Here is a 25,046-nt window from a genome sequence, read left to right on the forward strand (position 1 = left end):
CATCTGACTTTTTGGGATCTCTTGACTCCAGAGGCCACACTCTGTGGGCCAATAGCAATAGAAGACAGGGCTGGTACCCAAAGTCCAGTCCAGAACCTGAACCCAAGTGAAAAGCATCTTGTAGTGGTATTGTCAGGGTTTAACACTGGGCTGGTGATTAAACTGAATTCCAGATGCTCCCTATTAATCTCTCTCTCCTCCCTGATAAAGAAAGGAGAGAGAATAAGGGAGAGAGACTGATGGGTTGGAAACTGAACTACCCAGCTTTGATGAAACAGTGATGATAAATAGGAAAAATGACTAAATCTATACAAATATACAGGAAAATTGATCCCAGGTTCCTGCCCCTTTCCCCCAATAACTCTCCCATCCCCACCGAGGCTGCAGGGCAGCCCTGGGAAAGTCCAGGCTGGAATCCTGGGGTCAGGAGCAGCTGGGAGCTGGAGGCAGAACACAGAGATTCAGGGTGGGATGGATCAGGAGCAGAGGCAGAGGAAGGGATGGAATTCTCCCAGGATGCTGAAGCAAAGAGGGAGAGGGGGAGAAGGGGAAGCAGGAAGGGGTTTGACCCTGGTGATCCCTCCAATTTCTCCTGAGGATGAGGTGGATGGGATGGAATCCTCTGTTTGGTCAATTTTGGTCATTTCTCTTGTCCCTTCCTCCCTCAGGGAGGGTTTCAGGTGTGACCTCTTGACTCCTTTTCTCCTTCTGGAGGGCAAAATGTTCCTCAGAGCCGAGCAGTGCTTTGGTTCTGCAGCCCATTCTCCAGCAGTAACTATAACCATGGAGTGGGATCAGTCCCAGAAGCTGCCATGAGAACCTTGCTGTTCATTTCAGCAGTGCAGCTCCTTCTGAGAGACTGAGCTGAAAGCAAAATTAGACAGAAAATCCCCTTTATCCTGCCCCAAACCAGGCCAGGTATCCTGAGCAGACACCCAGCTCCTGGCAGCAGCTCTCCAAATCACTCTGTTCTCCTCAGAAGGAGCTGTAGATGATCAGATTTATGCCTGAACTCAACATGAAGCTCCTTAGCAAGGTGTGGACACCCTGGATGAAGATGTGCACCAGCTCTGCCCGATGGACACAAGAGCTCCCCAGCAAACTCTGCCTCAGAATCACAGAAACAGAGAATTTCACAGCCAAAAAAAAACCTCTAAGACCACCACATCCAACTCTCAACACCTCCCCCAATAAAATATATTTCTCAATATCTGTCTCACCCACTAGAACACATCCAGAAGTCCTCACCTACATGGTTTTTAAATAACTCCAGGGATGGTGACTCCACCATCTCTCTGGAAAGAAATTCTTCCTCAGCTCGAGTCTAAACCTCCCCTGGTGGAATTTTGGGCCATTTCCTCCTATTTCCATCATTCCCTTGAGAGAAGCCCATCCCCAATGGCCAAACACCCCATCCTGAGCACCACTGCATGGGAATCAAAAGGAAGCAGGGGATGAGAGAAAAAGTGTGAAACAAAAGCAGAGCTGAGAAGTGGAGAGGTTGGGCTGTGAGATGCTGCTAAAAGTGTCCCCTCTGGATTTCCAGGGACCCTGGGCAAAAAAAGCTGCAGGATGCTCAAAGCAGCTGATGTTTTTTGAGCAGGCATTCAGCTTGGTTCTCTTATTGTGGGATATAATGACTGCAAAGTGCAACAAATTGGCCACAAAAGACCATTACCCAGCAGGACTGGAGAGCCTGGAGAAAGACAAAGGGCTCCACATGCCCTAGAAAGAAAGAAGAAATCTGCTAGCCTTATGCTGAACACCAGGTCTCAAGATGGGGCTGAAGAGAATCAGGTCTCAGGGTCTTCAGGGTGGAAGGAAAAGGGGAAAAAGAAGCCTGAGGCCCAAAACCAGTTCTTTTTGCTCCCAGTGGAACTTTTCCTTCTGTTGCCATGGGCTGAACCAGGTGGTGTGGCACAGGCTGAGCCCTGGTCCTCTGAAAACAGTGAAAAGCTGCCTGGATTTGGGCTTGGTAGGATTTGTCCTGGTTGGAATGTCCTTGGGAAGCTGATTTTGGATCACTGTGAGCCTAAAAGTCAATTCTGCTTGGTGATATGAACGAGGCATTTCCATATTATTCTCTTTACAGACTAGAAATGGGGACTCTTTTCATAAATAGGGGCGTTTTTATTCATAACTTGCACAGGAGGCAGGATTCCAGGTATAAATTCCCAGAATAGCCCACAAGGGATTGTCTGTGGCCCATGGGGGGCAGCTAATTAATTATTAATTAATTGGTAGCAGGCAGCACAAGAAGCTGTTGTCAACAGCTGCAAATGGTACCTGGGGTAAAGCTCCTTCCTCTCCCTTTCCTTCCTGCCAAGGAAATTCTGTTTTTTCCCTATTCCTTGCTTATCCAATTTGCCTTCTGGTTTTCCGTGGATTCTTTTCATTTTGGGTAATTTTTTTTTTTTTTTCCCAGTTTCACACCTCACACTGGATCTGTAATCCACAATATTCCTAATTTTTGCCCACATGCCCCATGGCCAGAGCCTCCCACAGGGTTCCATGGAGCCCAAAGTGTTCCTGCTAAAGTCCCATGGCAACCCCTGCCTGTGGTTCACAGTATTCCTGAAAAAAAAAAATGGAAAGCTTCATCTCCTGCTGCCAGGGAAACCCACTCCAAAGTGTCTCCCTGCACAAGTCATCCCTCCCAGTTTGTTTTCCTCAGCCAGTGTAAGCAAAATCTGCTCACTCCAAGGTGTTAAATGGAAATATTGAAGAGTTCTGGCTCACACAGACTCCTGCAGCATCACACTTGATACAACACCCTGCTCTGACAGGGAACCATTCATAACTCTGAGTCTTCCCTTAATCAGTCTCAGAAGGATGCTGTAATTACTACATGATGAGATAATTTCCTCAAACTCAGCCAAATAAACTCAAATTATTCAGTTAAGGTTACACTTGAAAGACATCTGACTCCAGATAAGTGGGATGCAGGCAATCTCCACCAACAGATCAGGGTTTTTTGGGGGGTTTTTTTTTCACAGCTGAGTTACTTTCTTAGGCTCAAAATATTGCAGAACATGTGGGTTTGTTTTTCAAGCTGGCATGAGTTGGCAGCAGAGCCAGAAAATACTTCTCATCACTTTTGGAAAGATTTAGGGCAAGCTGAAGTGCTTTACCATCTTTTCTCCCCTCACTACGAGTGGATTATTTTGGATGTGGAATATTCACTTGGAGGTTCCTTGAATTTATCACACGTGGTGATAAAAAACCCTGTGGTGGTTTTTAACCCTGCTCACTTGCTCTGTTCTCTGTCTGAACTCTGCTTCAATGCAATCTTTTGTTGGAAAATTCCATTTATACCCAGGCTATCAACTGACAAGCAAATAAAATCCCCCCCAGCCAGGATGCCAAAGAGGAGAGCAGGAGCCTCCTCATTCCCTGCTCCTTTCCCACATTTCCCAGTTTAATTCCTGAAGAGATCCCTTGCTTTTCCCTTCCCTTCCCCATCTCATCTCACTCTTCATCACAAAAAAAAATTGGACCTCTCACAGCTCCACTGGTTAAAAAATCCCACCAGAGAGATGCCAATAATAATGCTGGCAATATTTTTTTTTTTTTTTTTTTTTTTTTTTTGCAATTGTTGGTCAACAATTTTTTGCAAGCCTCACTCCAAAGCAAAGATTCCCTGGGATACTCTGCCCAACTTCCCTCTGCTTTTCTACCTTAAGTGAAATAAAATTAATGAGAACAGACACATTTTAAATATTTCTTAGCATTATTTTCCAGGGGGGATGGTTATGGGGTTGCTTTTTTTTTGGTTGTTTTTTCCCCTCAGGGTGATCTCAGGGACCTGTTGGAAAAAATTATATTAATATTTCTATTTCTTATTCTATTTCTAATTTTATTTCTATTTATTCTATTTCTTAGCTCAGTAGACAGAAACAGAGGGGAATTTTCAGCTTGTAAGTTCAGCAGAAAAACAAAAGCAGGGGCTCACTCTGGGGCAGGAATGACCCTGTGTAGGTTCTGGGGTTTCTCAGCCACTACAACATTGCCAAGGGGAAAACCTAAAAATTCTTTCAGCAGTGAGCACTGAGTGGTTATTTCAGAACAAATCTCCATTAGGAGGAATAGTAATGTTCATCATCTAGCTGGGAAAAGAAAAAAAAAAAAAAAAAAAAAAAAAATTAATTAAAAAAACCAACACAGAAGTCATCTGCAATTTTTTTTCATGGCAAAAAATGCCATCTGTGCAAAAAAAAAAGGAGGCAGGCAGTGGTTGCTCTGCATATTTCTGCATATTTTCTGCACTTTTTTTTTTTGGCAGATTTGCCAAGTGTTTTCTCATTCAGGGTGAAGCCCAGAGCACTGGGTTCTGCAAGGAGGAATCCAGCATCCCATGAGCAAACACCTCCATGAAAAGGTGAGTGAGAGCAGAACAAACCCTGAGCCAGAATTTCTCAGCTCTGCCCCAGCAGCTGAGTGAGATTTGGCACCTCCAGAGAGGGTGGACGTGGCACATTTGGGTTGGAAATATCAAGGACAAGGTTTTTATTGGGTTTTAGTGATGAAAAATGAGTGGGATCCATGGGGAAGGATGAAATATTCATTAGATGAAGGGAAGACTTAAATGCCATTTGAGTTGGGTGGATGGTTATTTCCTTGTCGACCTTTGAAGTGTTTCCCTTACATCCCCTTCCTTGATGAGTGGCTACCAAGTGCCAAAAAATTAAAAAAAAAAAAAAAAAAAAAAAGGTTTTTATTCATTTGGTTTCCTTCCAGCAGGTGACTGGATGTTTTTTGGCACAGATCTGCTGGAAAGCATCCGTGTCACCACCTTAGGGGGAGAAAAAAATAAAAGAAAGGGAAAAAAAAAAAAAACAAACAAGACAGCATTGGTATTTTGCAAGATTTTGAAGTAAAATACTGAAAAATTTGCAGTGGAGTTAAAACCCCTCAAAGGAAGAGCAGGAACAAAATTCCTTGTTTTCACCATCGTTACATTTGAAACGGTCCTGGTGAAAATTAGAAATAAATTCATTTGTCCTTCTGAAAAAGTCACTTTCAGCATCTGGAGAAGAAATAACTCTGCTTTCACTTGAAGAGTGAAGGTGCCCCAGAGCAAGGCACCTTTGGTTGTCTCCTGCCCTTCCTTGCTGCTTCCATGGAGCTGAAACCCCCCTTTTCCAGCTGCCCCCCTCCTGTACATGGCACAGGGGGTTAGGATTTTATTTATGGTGCCCCCTCCCCACAACCACTCAGTCCATGAGATCCAACAGAAGAAAGGGGGGTACAGGAGCTGGGGAGGGGTTTTTCACCAGAGAGGATGATGACAGGACAAGGGGAAATGGGTTTCAGCTTAAAGAGGGGAGATTTGGGTTGGATATTAGGAAAAAATCCTTCCCCATGAAGGTGGTAAAGGGGTTGTTGGTGCCCCAACCCTGGAAATTATGTTGAAGGTTGGATGGGGCTTGGAGCATCCTGGGTTGTGGGAAATGTCCCTGAGCATGCAGGGGGTTGGATCTTGATGAGCTTTAAGGTCCCTTCCAACCCAAGCCATTCCATAATTTTCTGATCCAGATATTTCCATACCTCCTGTAGATGTTATAGGAACAACAATCCTGCTGGGCAAGGTGTTTACCAGGTGCTGATCTTTCTTTTCTCTGAGAAATGCCTCAAAAAAAAAAAAAAAAAAAAAAAAAATCTATATATATTATACTATATTATATATATAATAATAATCAGTGATTTCAGCCATCAGTGAATAACCAAAGCCACTCACATGGCACATCCTGAAGCTGTGATTTTATTTTTTTTATTTATTTTAAATGAAGTATGAAATCTCTGGACCTCATTTTCCTGGCACTGGTGAAGAAGAAAGTTCCCAGAACAAGAAGCAGAAAGTTCCCAGATTTTTGGTTACCTGAAGAGCAGCTTCTACCCTGAGGACACAGAGGGGAGAATTTTCACTTTTTTTTTTTTTGTTTGTTTGTTTTTTTTAGAATAATTAATGCCAAGTGAACTAAGGACCACCTCAGATGCTTTAGTTATTCCTTGAAAAAAATCAGGAGTGATATGGTAATGAAGAAGTCTGGCTCGTGGCAAAAGGAGCCCTTTTTTAACACACTGAGATAAAGGGATTTTTCTCACAAATGTGGTTCCCTCCATCCCTGGGGAAACCCAGGTGGTACCTGGTGGTACCCAGGATCCCTGCTGTGGGGAGGTGCCCACTGACCTCATTTCCAGCTGAGACCAATTCTGCAGAAAAAAGAGGGAAGGAAAATGTCATTCTAGACCTCTAATTGTTCAGAGCTCTTCGACCTCCTCTCTGACCTCTCTTCAACCTATTCCCCTGGTGCAACATCATCACCTGAGTTCTGACACTTCAGGTTTTACCTTGGGAACCTTTAGGTCCTGAATGGACCCCACTGAAAGTCCTGAGTGGGCTCCACTCTTCTTTTCCAGGATGAATTTTAGGGAGCCACGGAGCATCCTCCAGCACATCCCCCTCTGGCCACAGCTCTGACCTCTTACTCTAAAAAGATAAAAATGCTTTTATTCTGAAACCAGAGCAAAAAAAAAAAAAAAAAAAAAAAAAAAATATATATATATATATATATCTCCAATTCAAATAAAATGTGGAAATTTCTCTTCTTAAGCAGAAAACCCAAGTGGGGAGGGGCAGAGCTGTGATTACAGGGGAAGGTTCTGGGTGCAGAAAATTCATCTCTGCTTTGGTGTCTGAGCTGCTTGCAGAGAAGTCCAGCCTGACTGGGAGAGCAGCCAGAAAGAAAGAAAAAATCAGGCAGAAATTAATCAAAATCTGGTTTTAAATGGGTCTATAAATACAAACAGGAGACCTGGAAGTGCACGGAAAAGTTTCTGGAGTAGAGAGGATGTGCAAAGTGTGGGCTTGCAGAACCTGTGCCTTTGGCAAGAGGCTAAAAAGCAAAAAAACCCCAAGCCAAACAGCAGTACTGTTAAAAAAGAACTGTTATTTTTATTTATAATAATTGTTTTCCTTGTCTCCTCTCTCAGAACTTCTTCATTGGCCTTGTTGGGTCACTGCTGCTCAGTGGGGAAGCTGAGCCAGGTGAGCAGCAGTTTATTTTTCTTTTATTTTAATTTAAATTTCTTCAAACCTAAAGCCATCCCCAGCAGAGATCAGTCCAGCAGCTGCTAAATTTTGAATTTGTGGCTGCCAAGCAGTTTCTAGCAGAATGATTTGCAAGCAGAAGCCAGATTCATTGCACCTGCATCATGCAAATTGTATCTTGGAAGTACTGAAAATCTCTTTTCTTATCATTTTCTGTGCTAGTTTGAGATGCAAGAAGGTTTGTGGAGGTAACTTCATGGTTTATTCACCATCTCAGGCAAGTAATGTTGAATTCCTAAATGCTTCAAGACATTCCTGAGCAGGGCTGCTGTGTAACAACAAAAATCATAGACAGATTAATGTCCTTTGAAATGATTATTTTGGTTTCAATGGTAAGCCTGGAAACAGTAAATAATTTGGTTTCTTGATCCAGTGAGATTTTTTTCATGCATGGTGTTAAATTTCTCTATGAAAAATGAGATAGAAAGTCTGGGAAAAGGAAAGGGCAGCTCCTTACCTACCTTGAGGTAAGGAGCTTGAAAGAAGATTTTTCTATCACTCAGGACAAGAAGCTTTTTGCCTCTGATGTTCTGGGGAACTCTTGAATTAATCAAATGTAGATGACAAGTTGTGTAAGGTGGGCAGCAGAGGCCTGGTAGAGAGTGGGAAACAAAAATAACACACAAAAAATAAATAAAGCAGCCTGGCTCTTACTTAAACCTCTACATTTTTGTACAAAGAAGGCACAGAACAACTCCTGCTGGGGCTGCAGCTTTTCTGGATTCAGATAAAGTGATTTTCAAAGCACAGAGAAGGTTGGGTTTGTTCTTCTCCCATCATGGAAGGGCAGAGTTAATTCAGTTGCAGCTTTATGGACTTGTCTAAACCATGTCCTTTGTGTTTAGTTCCTTGTTTTTGTTGGGGGCAATCTGTAAGATCAGTCTTATTTTATTTTTGGAGCTGGAGCTCTCAAGAGTTGTTGGTTGGCAGCTTAGAACCTATGAAGTTGTTCCCAATCCATCTTCGCTCCCCTGCCTGAAAACCCTGGAGCATCAGATCTAAGGAACAACCTCACAATGAAGTTTTCCTCTCTCTGCCTGGTAAAAATATTCAGTAGTTAAATATTCATGGAGATAAACAGGGAATGATCAGGCTGGTGGATCCAACCTGTTGGAAAACAGCCTGGAACTTGGTGTGGGGGGGATGATTCCCAGGAGGTGGCTCAGGATAGATGTGATCCGGGTGTCTTGTGATGGAGAAAAACTCCCCAGCTATGAAACCACCCAGGTGAGGCCCATCCCCTGCTTTTGGCCACCAAAACCATCTTTACCTGGCTGGTTTTGTCACTCCTGATCCCCTCCAGGGGCTGGGTGCATTTCCAAGGGTGACCACCCAGCCCTGATGCCAGGCAGGGAGCTCAGCATCCCCTGCTGACATTTCACCAAGCACCAATCCTGAGCTGGACCAATTCTGACTTCTTTGCAGCAATTCCAATGCATTTGGGAAGCAGGAGACCTTCCTGGAGTATTGTGTCCAGTTCTGGGCCCCTCAGTTCAAGAAGGACAGGGAAGTGCTTGAAAGAGTCCAGTGCAGAGCTACTGAGATGATTAAGGGAGTGGAACATCTCCCTTATGAGGAAAGGCTGAGGGAGCTGGGGCTCTTTAGTTTGGAGAAAAGGAGACTGAGGGGTGACCTCATCAATGTTTTCAAATATGTAAGGGGTGAGTGTCAGGGAGATGGAGTTAGGCTTTTCTCAGTGGTGACCAGTGATAGGACAAGGGGTAATGGGTGTAAATTGGAGCATAGGAGGTTCAAGTTGAATATCAGAAAAAAATTTTTTACTGTAAGGGTGACAGAGCCCTGGAACAGGCTGCCCAGGGGGGTTGTGGAGTCTCCTTCACTGGAGACATTCAAAACCCACCTGGACACGTTCCTAGGGGATGTACTCTAGGGGGCCCTGCTCTGGCAGGGGGGGTTGGACTAGATGATCTTTCCAGGTCCCTTCCAACCCCTAGGATTCTAGGATTCTGACACCCAGCATCTCAACCTGAGCCCTGCAGCATCCCCCACCCTGTAAAATGGGATTATTGTGACTTCTTTTTGAGGAATTCAGCCCTGAGGGCTGATTTTTAAGCTTCAAACTGGCCCTGTCACCCCATCACTCCTGACCCAAGATCTTCCTGACACACAGCCCAGACATTTACAACCTCCTTTGCTCCCAGATGAAGCATTACACCCAATTTTGCACTTTTCTTCAGCCAGAGGGACAGGTGACATGAAACCAAGGCACAACACAGCCCTCTGAGCCAGAAATCTCCAGAGAGCAGGAAAAGCCTCGGCTGTAAATCTGTAAATTTTGATCATTTGGGTGGGATCCCAACAGCTCCCTGCTTTTTCCCACTTGTCACCCAGCAAAATGAAAACTTCCCAGGATTTTTATTTGCCATCATCAGGACTCTCCTGCCATCTCCTGGGAGAGAGGAGAAAACACCACTCCCCAGATGGATTTTTAAGAGGCTGCACAAGTAAACCCCAAATTACAGAATTTGAATGTTCCTTTCTACAAGTCCCTCATAAAGCAAAGCAAGGAACCAACTGCAGGTTTTTTATTTTGTTTTGTTTGTTTGTTTTGTTTTGTTTTTTTTTTTAGAGGGGTACTAACACTTAAACAATTTATTTATGCTTCCTGGGCTCCAAAAAAAAAAATTGTTAGACTCTTAGTGGTGAAACTGTGGTTCTAGACAGACTTTTCAACCAAAAGTAATGAAGCCTAAACGAGGCATGGATTCAACAAGGAGGTAAAATATATTGGAAATATTGAATCAGAGCCTGGAAGGGGCTCTGAGGTCTCCCCAGAACCTTCTCTTCTCCAGGCTGAACCCCCTCAACTCTCTCCCCCTGGCTCCAGAGCTGCTCCAGCATCATCCTCTGACACAGCCCCCCTGCCCATAAGGAATTAGGGGGATCCTGGGGGATCCCAGCTCTGCAGTTTGGTGATCATGGCAGGGGGAGAACCCTGAGACCAGAGATTTTGGGGATATTTTGCTGGATATTTGCTGGATATCCCCAGATATTTTGGGGATATTGCTGGGAAAGCCTGGGAACCAGCTGAGCCTTCATCCCCTTTGCTTGAAGCAAGCTCCAGCCACTCTGGGAGAGATTCCAGTGAACTTCTCAGCATTCCACTCAAATTGGGGGATTCCAAGGTGCCAACAGCCCAGCTGAAGCCAGGGATATTTTACACAAGTGGTTATGAAGTGCACATAAGAGGGAATGTGTCTAGGAAACAAGACCTTGTTTCAGCTCCTGTGAGTTTGTGAGTGCTCAGGGCTTACCAAGGAGAAGAAAAGTCCCAAAAGCCAACTCCATCCCACCCAGTCCACAAATAATCCCAAAAGCAAACAGAGGTGCAAATATCCCTGAGATAACAGAGGAACAGGGACATCCCAGGCACAGGATATCACTGTTAATTTTTAACAGCTGTAAAATTGTGTTTGCTTTATTAATTTATCTACCTGGCACACTGTCCATCTGTACCTGGATATCAGGCTGGAGGAGCTGTGGATCCTGCACTTGCATCAGACAGGACCTGGAATTCCATGGCACAGAGGTGGTTTCAGTCACCTCCAGATCTCCAACTTCGTGGCCCTGAGATGTTCCAAACCTGGTGATTCAGAACTCTCAAGCAGGGACTGCACAATTTCCTAGTTAATAGGGTTACTTATAACCCTCCTGGCCCCATCTGTCAAAAATTCTTTGGAGAATTAGGAAATTCAACATTTCCCCCCCTCCCATTAGGTGTGGGAAGAGATCATGAAAATGTTTATAATATCCCATATTTTTCTTCCCTTAGACTCTGTATAACATATTAAATGTGTGGAAATGGAGCCAATTCATTAATTTCAAGGCAGTTAATTATTTCCTAGCAAGCCCAGAGTTCCTATGAGCTCCAGAAAATCTTCCAGAGTCCTCGGTGCCACCAAGGTGCCACCTCCCTGTATCCTGACCCCGAGTGCTCATGATTACACTGATTCCCCCAGGAGCCTCAGGAAGGAATTTTCTCCCACCAGATTATCCAGGATTATCAGGGATATCAGGAATATCCCTCTCTATCAGGGATGCTCCAGCTTTCCTGCAGAATGAGACGTGGATCAGGTTCTGAAGCCCTTCAGGACCCCCTCTCACCTCCCTGTGTTGTGTTCCTGATCCTGATCCTTCTCTTTTCTTCCCATTTTCCACCTGTTTGGGTTTTTCCACAGGAAATCTTTAATTTGAGGTGTTGGTCAGCATGTTGTACCCTGCATTGTGGTGCTTTCTGCCTGTAGTTTTCTCATTGTTGTCTGTACAGCTTCAGCCTCCTCTTCTTCTCCCAAGACAGAAAGAGGCTTCACTTGATTTGGGGCTGATCTGGCTGAAAAAACAGGACCCAGACCAGCTTTGAAGCTTCAAAACTTTGCCTTCTGTTCTGCCTTTTTCTTCAGGAGGGGACAGAGCCCTCCCAGCAGAGGATGCTGCTGAAAGGGAAGCCTTCATCCACCAAAAAATCTTCCTTTTTTTTCTCACAGCTGCATCCTAATGATGCTCCTCACTCATTTTATGAACTCTATGCAACCTCTCCTCAGTCCTTTTCATTATTTATAAATTCTCCATGCTGTGATGGAGCTGAAAAGCTCAGGACACAGAACCTGCTTGGCAGAGGTAGCTGAGGTTTTGCTCATTCAACATCAAAAAAACTCTGTTCCCAGCACAGGGAAGCTCTGGAGCTTGGTCTCAAGGCTTCCTGGTTCTTCCCAAAGACCTGGAATAAATGTCCCCATTCCTCACTGACTGGGAATGCTTTGGCTGGCTGCATCCTTGGAGAAATCCTGGTCTGAAATTCTGGGCCAGGTCTCAGGACCTTGTGGCTCTTCAGCCACCTCAAGGAAGGAGGGGAAAAGCCTCTTTTCCTTAGTAAACTGGGATGGGAGCAGAGGGAATGGATGGAAGCTGCCCCAGGAGAGGTTTGGGATGATGTTAGGAAATATTTTCTTACTGGGAGGGTGGAGTCCCCATCCCTGGGGGTATTTAAAAGGCATTTGGACCTGGTCCTTAAGGACATGTTTGGTATTAACTGTGGTGCCAAAGCTTGGATTTGATGAGCTTGGAGGTCTCTTCCAACCTAAAAATTCTGTGATCCTGTGACCATGGTGCAGATTCTGTAAGCCAGGGCCCAGCATTACCTGAGGAAGGAAAAGTCCCTTAAGTCCCTTTGTTACCTCCCATTTCTTGCCCTCCTTCTAGCAGAAAAATGGGAATCAAAACCTCTTCAAATGGTGGCCAACTCAGCTTCTGTCTGTTCCCAGAACCAGTGCTGGTTCTGCAGGACAAACCCAGGGGTCCCAGTCCTGACACCACAAGGTGACCCCCAGCTATGGGCAAGCAGCTCCCTCTTCCAATTCCAACCCCCAGCTCCAAAGGAGCTCTCAGCAGGACCAGGACTCTCAGGGCTGTTCCTCACCCTCACGTTTCCAATCTCCTTGGATCAAATCCTTCCCCACCTCTTGGCTCAGCTGAAGCCCAGGAGAGGAGCAGCCCCTGCATTGCATGGTGTGGATGGGAGCTGTGCCTCGGGGGGACCTGGAGGCTGAAAAGGGGTTGAAATTCCATTAATTTTCTCCTGGCATGTGTGGGGACATGCCTGGGAAAGCAGTGAGAGAGATGTTCTTCAGTTCAGCTCATTCAGGGCTCTTCTGAGCAGGAATTAGCCCTGGGCAATCACCACTTCCGAGCAGGCCAAGAGAATCATAGAATCCTAGAATCCTAGGGGTTGGAAGGGACCTGGAAAGATCATCTAGTCCAACCCCCCCTGCCAGAGCAGGGCCCCCTAGAGTACATCCCCTAGGAACGTGTCCAGGTGGGTTTTGAATGTCTCCAGTGAAGGAGACTCCACAACCCCCCTGGGCAGCCTGTTCCAGGGCTCTGTCACCCTTACAGTAAAAAAATTTTTTCTGATATTCAACTTGAACCTCCTATGCTCCAATTTACACCCATTACCCCTTGTCCTATCACTGGTCACCACTGAGAAAAGCCTAACTCCATCTCCCTGACACTCACCCCTTACATATTTGAAAACATTGATGAGGTCACCCCTCAGTCTCCTTTTCTCCAAACTAAAGAGCCCCAGCTCCCTCAGCCTTTCCTCATAAGGGAGATGTTCCACTCCCTTAATCATCTCAGTAGCTCTGCTCTGGACTCTTTCAAGCACTTCCCTGTCCTTCTTGAACTGAGGGGCCCAGAACTGGACACAATACTCCAGGTGTGGCCTCACCAATGCAGAATAGAGGGGGAGGAGAACCTCTCTTGACCTACTAACCACCCCCTTTCTAATGCACCCCAGGATGCCATTGGCCTTCTTGGCCACAAGGGCACATTGCTGGCTCATGGGCATCTTCTTGTCTACCAGGACCCCCAGGTCTCTTTCACCTCCACTGCTCTCCAGCAGCTCAGCCCCCAACCTATACTGGGACATCGTGTTGTTCTTCCCCAAATGCAAAACTCTACACTTCCCCTTGTTGAATTTCATCATGTTCCTCCCTGCCCAACTCTCCAGCCTGTCTAAGTCTCTCTGAATGGCAGCACAGCCTTCTGGTGTGTCAGCCACTCCTCCCAGCTCAGTGTCATCAGCAAACTTGCTGAGGGGACATTCTATACCCTCATCCAAGTCGTTGATGAAGATATTGAACAACACCGGTCCCAGTACCGACCCCTGAGGGACTCCACTGGTCACACACCTCCAACCAGATTCTGCCCCATTGACTACAACTCTCTGACTCCTTCCTTTCAACCAGTTCCTGATCCACCTCACTACCTGATCACCAAACCCATACTTGATCAACTTATCTACAAGGAGAAGATCTGTTCAAGGGCTCTGCATAAACCAGGCCATCTGCAGACTCCACAGAATCCTAGAAATAGAGATTTGGGGTTGGAAGGGACCTTAAACCATCCAATTCCATCCCCTGCATGGGCAGGGAACTTCCCACCAGCCCAGGCTGCTCCAAGCTCCATCCAAGGTTCCTTCCCTGCCAGCCTCTTCTTTCTAGGACAGTTGGAAAGGATCCTGCCCTAAAAAAAAATAAATTTTTAAGAGGTGTCTCCATCTGGATCTGTGGTTGAAGGAGAGGATGAAAACTCAGCACTTGTGCTCAGCTCCTGGAGGGAGTTTGTTCATCAGAACCCGTGGAGCCTTCCAAGAGGTTTTGGAGGGAAAATCTCTTTCCAGAGATTTGGGAGGAAAAGAACACAGATTTTTTCTTTCCCAGCAAGCCTCCTGACATCCCCCCTGGGAGCCTGGTTTATACTGGTGCTGCAGAGCACAGCAAATTCCCTTGGGATGAAAATGGAAGGAAAGATGGGCTGGATGGGCAGTCAGTCCACAAGGTCACCATGGAGCTGATCCAAGGATTGACTCTGGATTCCCACTGTTTCCTTGCTCTGACCACAGCTTTTAGCCCCAACACTCATCACACATCCCATTTTCACCACTGATCATTTCAAACTGATTAAAAGAAATGAAATAAAACTCAGCAGAGCTGTGCTCAGCCAGGACTCAGCTAGGAAATCTGCAGTTTCTGGTTCAGACTTGAAGATGTTGAGTGCTCCAAAGCATTTCTTTTTATTTTTTTTTTTTTTTTCCAGTTCTATCAGTTGGTTTAATAAGAGACATTACCTCACCCTGCAAATCTCTGCTTGCTGGCATGAGAATAGAGAGGGTGTAAAACTTCCCAGGCTATATGATATTTTTCCAAATACCATTAATCATAAAACACCTCCTAGATGATCTATTGCTAAATATTATCAAATGCCAGAGGCTCTCAGAAGGAATTCTGGGCCAGCTGAGATGACAGCAAAAAGGGGGATGAGCAGACACTGGGAGGGTCAGGTGTGAGCAGCCATTTCTGCTTCAATCTCATTGAAGAGAAGCAGAAAATCTCATTTAATTAGGGAGAGAAAGGGAAAAATAATTCATCCAAAGCTGGAGGCAGAGTCTGGGGCTGGAGGGAATGCTTTGAACAAGGTCAGAGCACCCATCCTGGCACAGCTGCAAGGTTGCCTGGGGTGGGCTTGTTAAGAAGGGGCTAAAATACCATTTCAAGGGTTGTTTGTCAGTCTTTTGTGTTCTGTGATGGAAAATCTTTCACCGAGGCCCAGATAAGCAAATGGTTGAATTGTTTGTGAAATAGTGAACACACTTCTGTTGTTTGCAAGGGCAAAAACAACACAAGGTGTTGGAAGGAAGGGAAGGAAACACAACCAGGCTCAGGCAGGACCCCTCTGCTGGCTTCTGGACCCTTCCCCATGGCCAGGAAGGGCACAGGGAGCATCCTCAGAGTCTGTGCCCATAACCCTGGCCCAGCCATCACCTTTTGTTCCCAGGATTCCCAGTAGCATCTTGGAGACATTCCCAGTTTGTCCTGGGGACATCTCTCCATCCATCTTCCACCATGGATGTGTTCTCCCTCCTTATCCTTCATCCCTAAAGGAAAAAGGGCCTCTCCCTCTGCTTCCTGCTCCTTTTCCATCATCAGTCAACTGAGTGGATGCAAAGAGCTGTCCAGATCCTGGGGGAATCCTCAGGAATCCTCCTGAAGGAGCATCCAGAAGATGTTTGGAGAGAGCACCCTTGGCCCTGGGAGGAGGAGATGGGTGCCAGGGCACAAGCTGGATGGAGACAATGAGAATGGCAGTGCTGATGGCACAAATCCTCTGGGATTAAGAACATAAAGTGTGCCCTAGAGGGCTGCAGCCAAGGTCCCAGGATGGCTGAGGCTGAGGGAAAGGTGGGCCACGACTTTTCCCATGGAAGGCAGAGCTCAACAGGGTAATTACAAGGCTCACATCCTCTGCCAAGTTTTGGTTCAGCTGCCAAGAGGCTGATTTCAAGCACTGAAAGGTGCAGAGGAAGCTGTGGTTATGGGGCAGCAGCTCCTGGAAGCAGCACAGGAGGTCAGAGCCCTGGAGATGCCATTTCCCAGCCAGCCTTGCCTGGGGGGGGAGCTCCCAAATCTGCTTGGGATTTACCTGAACACACCTGGTGATGCCTGGTACCTCCTCCCCAGGAGACTGAAGTTAAAATCCCCATCCAGAACCAGAACCATCCCCATCCCAGGATGGAGAACACCAAGGAAGGAGCTTCCTGCTGCAGCCACCTGGACCAGGATGTTAACAGCAACCCCAGGGCTGTAGGTGAAAAACTGACAACATCTCTGTGACCTCCCACTCCTCAGGAAAGGAAAAGGCCATTTGGGCAGTGAAAATGTCAAAGAGATGTCTGGAGTGGATCCAGTTCCCCCCCTGGGAAGCAGGAGCAGTGGATTCCTTCCTCTGAGTGCCAGCATTTCCCTCCTGAGCTTTTTGCATCCCTGCAGCTGGGTGATCCCAGTTGGACCTTGCCAGGAGGCAGCTGGGGGTCCAGCAGCAGATGTGGAAGGGACCTCTCAGCCCAGAAGAGGAGGGAGATGCTTGGGTTTAGATTTGCTCAGTTTGCACCTTAGCCAAGTACCCAAGTTCCCTACAGACCCCTCTGCAGGACTCAGCAGGGAGGTCTCAGAGCAGCCACAGCTTCTCTGGGCAATCTGTGCCAGAGTCTCAGCACCCTCCTGCTGAAGAACTTCTTCCTAAGATCCAGTCTGAGCCTCTTCTCCCTCAGTTTCAAACCATTTCCCCTTCTCCTATCACTGGACACTCAGGAAAAGTCTCTCTCCATCCTTCCTGGGGGTTCCCTTCAGGGACTGGGGGGCAGCTCTAAGGTCCCTCTGGAGTCTTCCCTTCTCCAGGCTCTCACACTCCATCCATCCCTTTCCCCACGACCCCCTGACCACCACTCAGAGCCGTGAGTGCTGAGGGGACCAGGAGGAGCATCAGAGGATCCCCCAGGGCAGGGCACACAGAACACATCCAGGGGGGGTTGGAAAGGCTCCAGAGAAGGAGACTCCACAACCTCTCTGGGCAGCCTGGGCCAGGGATCCCTCACCCTCACACTCCAGAAGTTTCTCCTCAGGTTGAGGTGGAACTTCCCCTGTTCCAGCTCCAACCCATTATTCCTTGTCCTGGGCACCCCAGAACAGAGATTGTCCCCTTCCTCTTGCCCCCCACCCCTCAGCTATTGATGGACATTCAGCAGATCCCCTCTCAGCCTCCTCTCCTCAAGGCTGAGCAGCCCCAGGGCTCACTCAGATGATGTCCCTGTCCCTTCCTCATCCCTCCTGCTGAAGAACTTCTTCCTAAGATCCAGTCTGAGCCTCTTCTCCCTCAGTTTCAAACCATTTCCCCTTCTCCTATCACTGGACACTCATGAAAAGTCCCTCTGCAGCCTTCCTGGGGTTTCCCTTCAGGGACTGGGGGGCAGCTCTAAGGTCCCTCTGGAGTCTTCCCTTCTCCAGGCTGAACAATCCCAGCTCCTCATCCTTTCCTCAGAGCAGCCCTTGGATCATCTTCGTGGCTTCCTCTGGACTCATTCCATCAATGTCCTTATGTCCTTCAGAGCTGGAGGCAGGATTTGAGGTGGGGGCTCCCAAGGACTCACCTCTCTCCCTGATTCCTCAGTCCAACAGCCCCAAATCTCAGGTTGTGTTTGCACTGCAGACCCTGAACCTTTCAGAAATCCTTCCAGGTGCACATCAATAAGCACAGAGGTGCCCATTGGCCTCACAAGCCAGCAAAAAAAAGCTGAAAATTTAAAAAAAAGTCAGAATATTAAAATCAGTTGCAAAGGGAGGCATCACCTTAACATGAACCCTAACACAAAGCTTCATCTCATGAAGCATAAGAAGAGTTTATTAGAAGTTCAAGATGCTGAGCAGCTCAAAGAAATTCAAGATATGGAATAGATCAGACAATCCCAAGGGAGGTTTGAAGGCTGAGATCCAGTCCATTGGCTTTTTGTAATAAGCAGAAAATAAGGAAATAGCCACAATGACCTCGGGCTAAACTTCCATTGCATTTTTCTTTAGCAAGATGTTAGTACCTCAACAAATGATCACATCTTTGTGCAGCACATCTGCTCCACAGAGGTGTAACCTGACCAAGTGGAGTGGCAGCTCAGCCCAGACCAAGGATTCCTCCAAACCAGCCCAGATGATGCTCATTCAGCCCACTGCATTCCTTGACAAACTCTTTTTTTTGGGTTTTTTTGTTTGGTTTTTGCTTGGTTTTTTGAAGAAGAGCATCGTAGAGTTCCAGGCTGGAAGGATCCTCTGGTCCAACCTTTCTTGGCAAATCACAGATGGCCAAAATTGTCAACATTTCCACTCCTGGGGATGCAAATTATGCCATAAAATTCACCAGTGAGATGATGATAGCTGATTAATAGCATTTTATCATGTAAAGAAAGCCAAGCTCTGCCTCAAGAACTGGAAGTATCCAAGTGGAAAGGTGAAAGTGAAAAATCCCTCTGGAAAGGGAAGAATAGTGGCCAGTTCAGACATAAAAGCCATGGCTGGCTGGAATGGGAACCCTCTTTTGGGGGTGAAAAGGGTGAAATTAATATTATTCTTCTGTGCTCACTGAATTTAGGTGATTGCAGAGTGATCCATGAAGGGTTTTGATGATGGTGAAGGGAAGGTGGCCCCATGCTTGGGATTTTGCTGCCCAGATTCTCTTCCCCCTGCATGAGCAAGGTCAGGAGCTGCAAGAGCTCAGTCTTTTAGGACTTTTGGTTGAAAATTGGCAATTCCAGCTTGTTCAACTAGAAAAGAAAATCAGTGAATCCCAATAAAGCCCCTGCAGTCCATATGGCCCCTTGCATTCTACACTTGGCAGCCCTGCTGGAACGTGGCATCTGTTGAATGTTCCTTACAACATCCTCTGCTTCCAGAGGGAAAAAGCATCATGCTGGTACTAAAACAACCTTGGAACAGAAAATCATTTGTGTTTCCCACCCGTGCCAGTCCCTGCTTCCATCTTCAGGCAAAATCTTTGGGTTTGCACTGACTCAGCCACCTCTCAAATTAAAACACAAGTTTTGCCTGAGATATTGAAATGCATCAACACGATGTCCCAGTATAGGTTGGGGGCTGAGCTGCTGGAGAGCAGTGAAGGTGAAAGAGACCTGGGGGTCCTGGTAGACAAGAAGATGACCATGAGCCAGCAATGTGCCCTTGTGGCCAAGAAGGCCAATGGCATCCTGGGGTGCATTAGAAAGGGGGTGGTTAGTAGGTCAAGAGAGGTTCTCCTCCCCCTCTATTCTGCATTGGTGAGGCCACACCTGGAGTATTGTGTCCAGTTCTGGGCCCCTCAGTTCAAGAAGGACAGGGAAGTGCTTGAAAGAGTCCAGGGCAGAGCTACTGAGATGATTAAGGGAGTGGAACATCTCCCTTATGAGGAAAGGCTGAGGGAGCTGGGGCTCTTTAGTTTGGAGAAAAGGAGACTGAGGGGTGACCTCATCAATGTTTTCAAATCTGTAAGGGGTGAGTGTCAGGGAGATGGAGTTAGGCTTTTCTCAGTGGTGACCAGTGACAGGACAAGGGGTAATGGGTGTAAATTGGAGCATAGGAGGTTCAAGTTGAATATCAGAAAAAAATTTTTTACTGTAAGGGTGACAGAGCCCTGGAACAGGCTGCCCAGGGGGGTTGTGGAGTCTCCTTCACTGGAGACATTCAAAACCCACCTGGACACGTTCCTAGGGGATGTACTCTAGGGGGCCCTGCTCTGGCAGGGGGGGTTGGACTGGATGATCTTTCAAGGTCCCTTCCAACCCCTAGGATTCTAGGATTCTATGATTCTATGATCCAGGCAGGAGATTGGAACCAAGGGATCTCCAGCCCCATGCCCACCACAGACCTTTGCTTCTGAGGCTTCTTGGTACTAAGAAACGTCCTGTCCTGACTCCAAGCTGATTTTAAGAGTCTTTGATCGCAAATTTCAGGAAATGAGCAAAAAGAACCAATGGGCTTCAGGGCCACTGTAGCTCACAGAAACCTTTTCTAGCCCCAAAATTTTGTTCAGCTGGTGAACTATGGTTTTGTAGCAATAGTCCTGAAAAACTGTCCAGAAGGAAAGGGAAATGGGAGAGTTTGAATGCTAAGAAGCATGGACACAGGATGAAAAACCAGTGGGATCCATTCTATTTAGTGAAGTGACTGGAGCCCCCCTGTCCTTCCTCTTTAGTGCCCAAAACCTGAGCAGGAATCAGGGTGCAAATGGGATCCTGTCACCAGGAGGAAAATAAATCTCCAGCCTGCAGATAGAGAATTAAAAAGAACATTAAATTAATAATGTGTCCTGCAGAAATCAGACTCCTCAGTTGTGTAAGGAAAACTCCAACAAGTGGGTGTTTTATTCTCTACTTTTTCTTTTCCAGTTGAGGAGAAATATTTCCAAAGTAGGAGATGGGATCCTGTGACCAGGAGGAAAAATACATCTCCAGCCTGCAGATAGAGAATTAAAAAGAACATTAAATTAATAATGTGTCCTACACAAATCAGACTCCTCAGCTGTGTAAGGAAAGCTCCATGATATCAACAAGTGGGTGTTTTATTCTCTACCTTTTCTTTTCCAGTTGAAAAGAAATATTTCCAAAGTAGGAGATGGGATCCTGTGACCAGGAGGAAAATAAATCTCCAGCCTGCAAATAGAGAATTAAAAAGAACATTAAGTTAATAGTGACTCCTGCAGAAATCAGACTCCTCAGTTGTGTAAGGAAAACTCCAACAAGTGGGTGTTTTATTCTCTACTTTTTCTTTTCCAGTTGAGGAGAAATATTTTCAGAGTAGAGTTTGAAAGATCTCTTTCTATAGGAAGGGGCTTTGGCTCCCAGAGTTTCAGTTTATTCCCTGCAAAACTTCCTTTGGGTACAAGTGTGGTGTGTAGGTCATTAGATGGTGATTTTTGGTGACTTTTAGTTACCAGCTTTTTTTGTAAAAAAAATATATATATATCTGTAACAGGTACAGGTATAATATCTCTATTTTGCTTTCAGTGTAACCACATTTATATCTCCAAGAATGTTCTTGTAACTTCATCTGAACAACAACTGCACTTCTGGCCAGAAACTCCTGTCCTTGGACCCTGAACTCTGGAGGATGTTTTTATGATCCCTTTTGTTATTTCCCCAGCTTTCATTCTCTTATCAGTCCCCATGCAATAAGAAGGTAATGATGGCAGCAGATGTCTCAGCTGATAGAAAATGAGGTTTGTGAGTGTCCTGGGAACAGCTCTGCACTTCATTCCCTCCCCACTGCTGGGAATTCTGCCTCTCAGAAACACAAAACTCCTCTTGCACAGCAGAAAGGGGAGGAATTGCCAATCAGGCATCAATTCAGTTAAAAAAAAAAACAACTTCACCCTCAAAAACATCACCTTTCCCATGGGATTCTTCCATCCCAGTGAGGCCATCTGGGGAGAGAAGGTAGCAAGGAGGATGTTGAAAAATATGGGGGAGGTGGGGATGGTTTTGGTCAAGACATTTGGAAAAATGCAGAAAGAAAAGAGAAAGAATAAGGCAAACAGAGAGAATTCTTCCTGTGATAATTCTGAGTGTGGGTTTTTTTTTTAGGAGCATGGACTGATCTTCCAGGAGCTTTTTCATTCCTTTTTTTAAACTCCTCCAAATATTTGCCAGCTGTTACTGCACCTGACAAGAAAATCCATGGATTAATTACCCCTTGCAGGAAGAGACAAATTCTTTTGCTTGCATCCTGAGCCTTCAACCCTGGACTTTTAGTTCCCACCTTTCTTGCCTTGGGTGCAAAATTGAGGCATTAAATCCTCTCAGCCTGCTCACTGATTTTCCTCCCTCTTTTCTCTACCCTCATTCCTTGAAGCATTTTGCAGAAGTGGAGCAGGGGTGGTGGGAAGGGACCTCTGGCTTGGAGCAGGACAGTGGGAAATACCAGATCAGGATATTCTAGAGCTCAGTCCATTTTCTGCTTTGCATTTTTGTGCCCCACAACCATCTGGGGGAAGTGATTTTTGATAAATCAACAGGTGATGGACTGCTCAGTTTCTTTCTTCCAGGTCCTCCCCATCCTCCCAGGACCCAGCCAAGCTCTTACCTCCCTCCTTTGCTCTTTGAGGCTCTGGGTTTGAATTTTCCACCCAATTTTTTGAATTTTCCATTGAATTTTTCCATTGAACATTCCAGCCTTGCCAGCCAGAGAAGCTGATGCTGTAAAACTGATGTTTCCAAAGGATTCTGGATTAAATCCTTTTTTTAATTCCTATAGAAGTAAGAAGACAGCAGTGAAAACCAAGGAACTCCAAGGAGAGCACAAATCCTTCCTCTTCTGGAGGTTCAGAGGATGGAGATGCTTCTCCACATCCCAATTTGCTGTGCCTGCCCCTGCAGCAGATGGGAACTCCCTGTGCCCATGCCCAAAGCAGATTAAAAATCCTCCTGAACATGCTGAGCAAGACACAGAACCTGAGATAATTCACTTTTTCTGGGAGGCAGCACAGATGAGTTTGATTTCCTCTATTCATGGGGTTCCAGCTGGCCCAGCTTGTGGCACTCTGACTTTGTGCCTGCCCAAAATATCCCAGAAAATATCCCAGAAAAATGCCATCTCTGTGCTGGGGACTTCATTACTATCAATGTTTTCATCTCCTGCTTCTTTTGCCATCACTTCTTCCTGGTTTCTCTTTCCAGGCCACTATTTAAGATGCATTTCTGGCCACAGGGCTCAAGCTATAACCTCAAAATGCAGAATTCTGTCCATGTTTGCCACTCCTGAAGACATGAAGGCTGCTTGGGAAGCAGCTCCCTGGCTCAGCTGGTGGATCTGAGCAGCATTGCAATGCAGAGGAGCCCAGCTGGGGAAGAAATAATAATAATTAATATTAGAATAAGAAATAAAGATAAAGAAATCTGCTCCAGGGATAGGCACAGTTACCTTGTGCTAAGAAGTGGTAGGAGCTGGGGTGAAATTCTTTTTTCACTCTTTTAATTTTTTAATTTATTTAATTCTTTTTAACTCTTTTAACTTTTTAATTTGTTTAATTCTTTTAACTCTTTTAATTTTTTAATTTGTTTAATTCTTTTTAACTCTTTTAATTTTTTAATTTTTTTTTTAATTTATTGGCCTTGAAACCAGGGTTTCTGCTGACACAGATCCTCCTGAACCTTCTCATCCAAGCCATGTCCCACAGACAGAACACCCTGAGCTCCTTTCTGGGACTGGGACTTGCCCTGGGCCACCTGAACTCCCCAGACACTGCTTGCTTCTGGCTGAATCCTCCTTTTCCAGGGGAATTCTGCATCCCAGGTCCTGTTGGGAAGGATTTCTTGCTCAGCTCAGTGCTAACCCCTGGAAAGCTCCAGTTGGACCTTGGGGGGCTTTATCCCAAAATTATTTGACAGCATCGTAGGGTTCCAGGCTTGAAGGATCCTCTGGTCCAACCTTTCTTGGCAAAAGCACAGATGGCCAAAATTGTCAACCTTTCCACTCCTCTCAGCCCTCCCAAGATGTTTTTTCTCCTGTTTTATTTATTAACTTTGCCTTTCCTTTCCCGTGGCTTGTGAGACTTGCCAGAGGCTCCAGGTTCTTGCTGCTAAACCAGAACAAAACCCCTGCCCAGTGGGTAGTGCAAGGACCAGGGTAAAAAACAGCCCTGGGAAGTATCTGCTTCCCAAGTTTGCCTTAATTCTGCCTTTTTATCCCTTTCCAGCCAAGGGGAACATTTCACAAGGAACATTTTCCCATCCCAAGGACAGCTGGGATTGCCCTCGTGTGGCCAGCAAGAAAATAAAAGCAAATTCTTTTGGCGACAACAGTTCCTGCTGCTTTTCTCATTGCCATTGCTTCTCCCTCCATCTCCCCATCCTGTTTTTTTTTTTTTTTTTTTTCTTTTTTTTTTCCTCCAAAAGGAGCAGAAACAGCAGCTCCTCCTAAGGACATGGGCACTCCCCAGCCCTGCTGCCTGCTGCTCCTTCCCTTGCAGCACCTTCCAGAGGCAGTGGAATATCTGCTGAAGGATTTGGGGTGTTATTTTGCACCTTCAGATCCCCTCTGCTGGCTCATGGTTAGGAACACAGGGATGTTTTCCTAGGGGGACACAAACCAGCCAGGGTCTTGCCTGGAGAAACCAGCAAATCCTTCCTGGGATGTGATGAGGAGGGGGATGCAGTGCCTGGACCAACCTTCTCCATCCATGGAGAGAGAGTTCCAGAGATGGGAGACAGGTTGGATGGGGGCTTGGAGCACCCTGGGCTGGGGGAGGTGTCCCATGCCCATAGGTGGGGGTGGCATGGATGGGATTTAAGGTCCCTTCCAACCTAAATCAGTCTGGTGGATTATTCTGAACCCACACTTTTGGTGATTTCCATACCATATTTCCACAGCCCTCAGTGCCAGCCTCCCCATGGAGGGACTCAGACTGTAAAAACATTCATTACCAGGATGGGAGAAGAGGCAATGGGTACAAACTTGAGCATGGGAGGTTCCATATAAACACAGGGGAAAATTTATTTTACTCTGAGGGTGAGGGAGCCCTGGCCCAGGCTGCCCAGGGAGGTTGTGGAGGCATCCAGACACCCTCCTGGATGTGTCCCCTGTGTCACCTCCTGGAGCTGCCCCTGCTCTGGCAGGGGGTTGGACTCAGTCATCTTTTTGAGGTCCCTTCAACCCTGAATTTTCTGTGGTTTAGCAGAAATCTTGTGATGTGGTTGGGCTGAGTTGAGCACAGAAACTCCAGAACTGCCCTTGCCAGAGAGGTGGGAACAGAAGGGGCAACAAAACCTGAAGCAGATGCTGCTTTTGGGGAAGCAGGGGTGGTCACAGCCTGGAAAATATCTTTACTGCAGCAGAGAGGCAAAGAGAAACCACCAAGAAACAGGTGAGAAAAAGTAAAATGGATGCAGCAAGTGATGCTGCTCCTTTTGGGCACTGCACATCCCAGGTCCCATCCTCAGAGATGCTGCTCACTGCTGCATTCCTTGGTTTTGCACACAGGAATTATTCTCCAACAGGTTGGTGTTTTTCAGTGGTTCCTGTAGGTAGCTGTGGTACCTGTTTCCCCA

The sequence above is a fragment of the Heliangelus exortis genome, chromosome 23 (assembly GCF_036169615.1).
Source record: "Heliangelus exortis chromosome 23, bHelExo1.hap1, whole genome shotgun sequence".
Lineage (NCBI taxonomy): Eukaryota > Metazoa > Chordata > Aves > Apodiformes > Trochilidae > Heliangelus > Heliangelus exortis.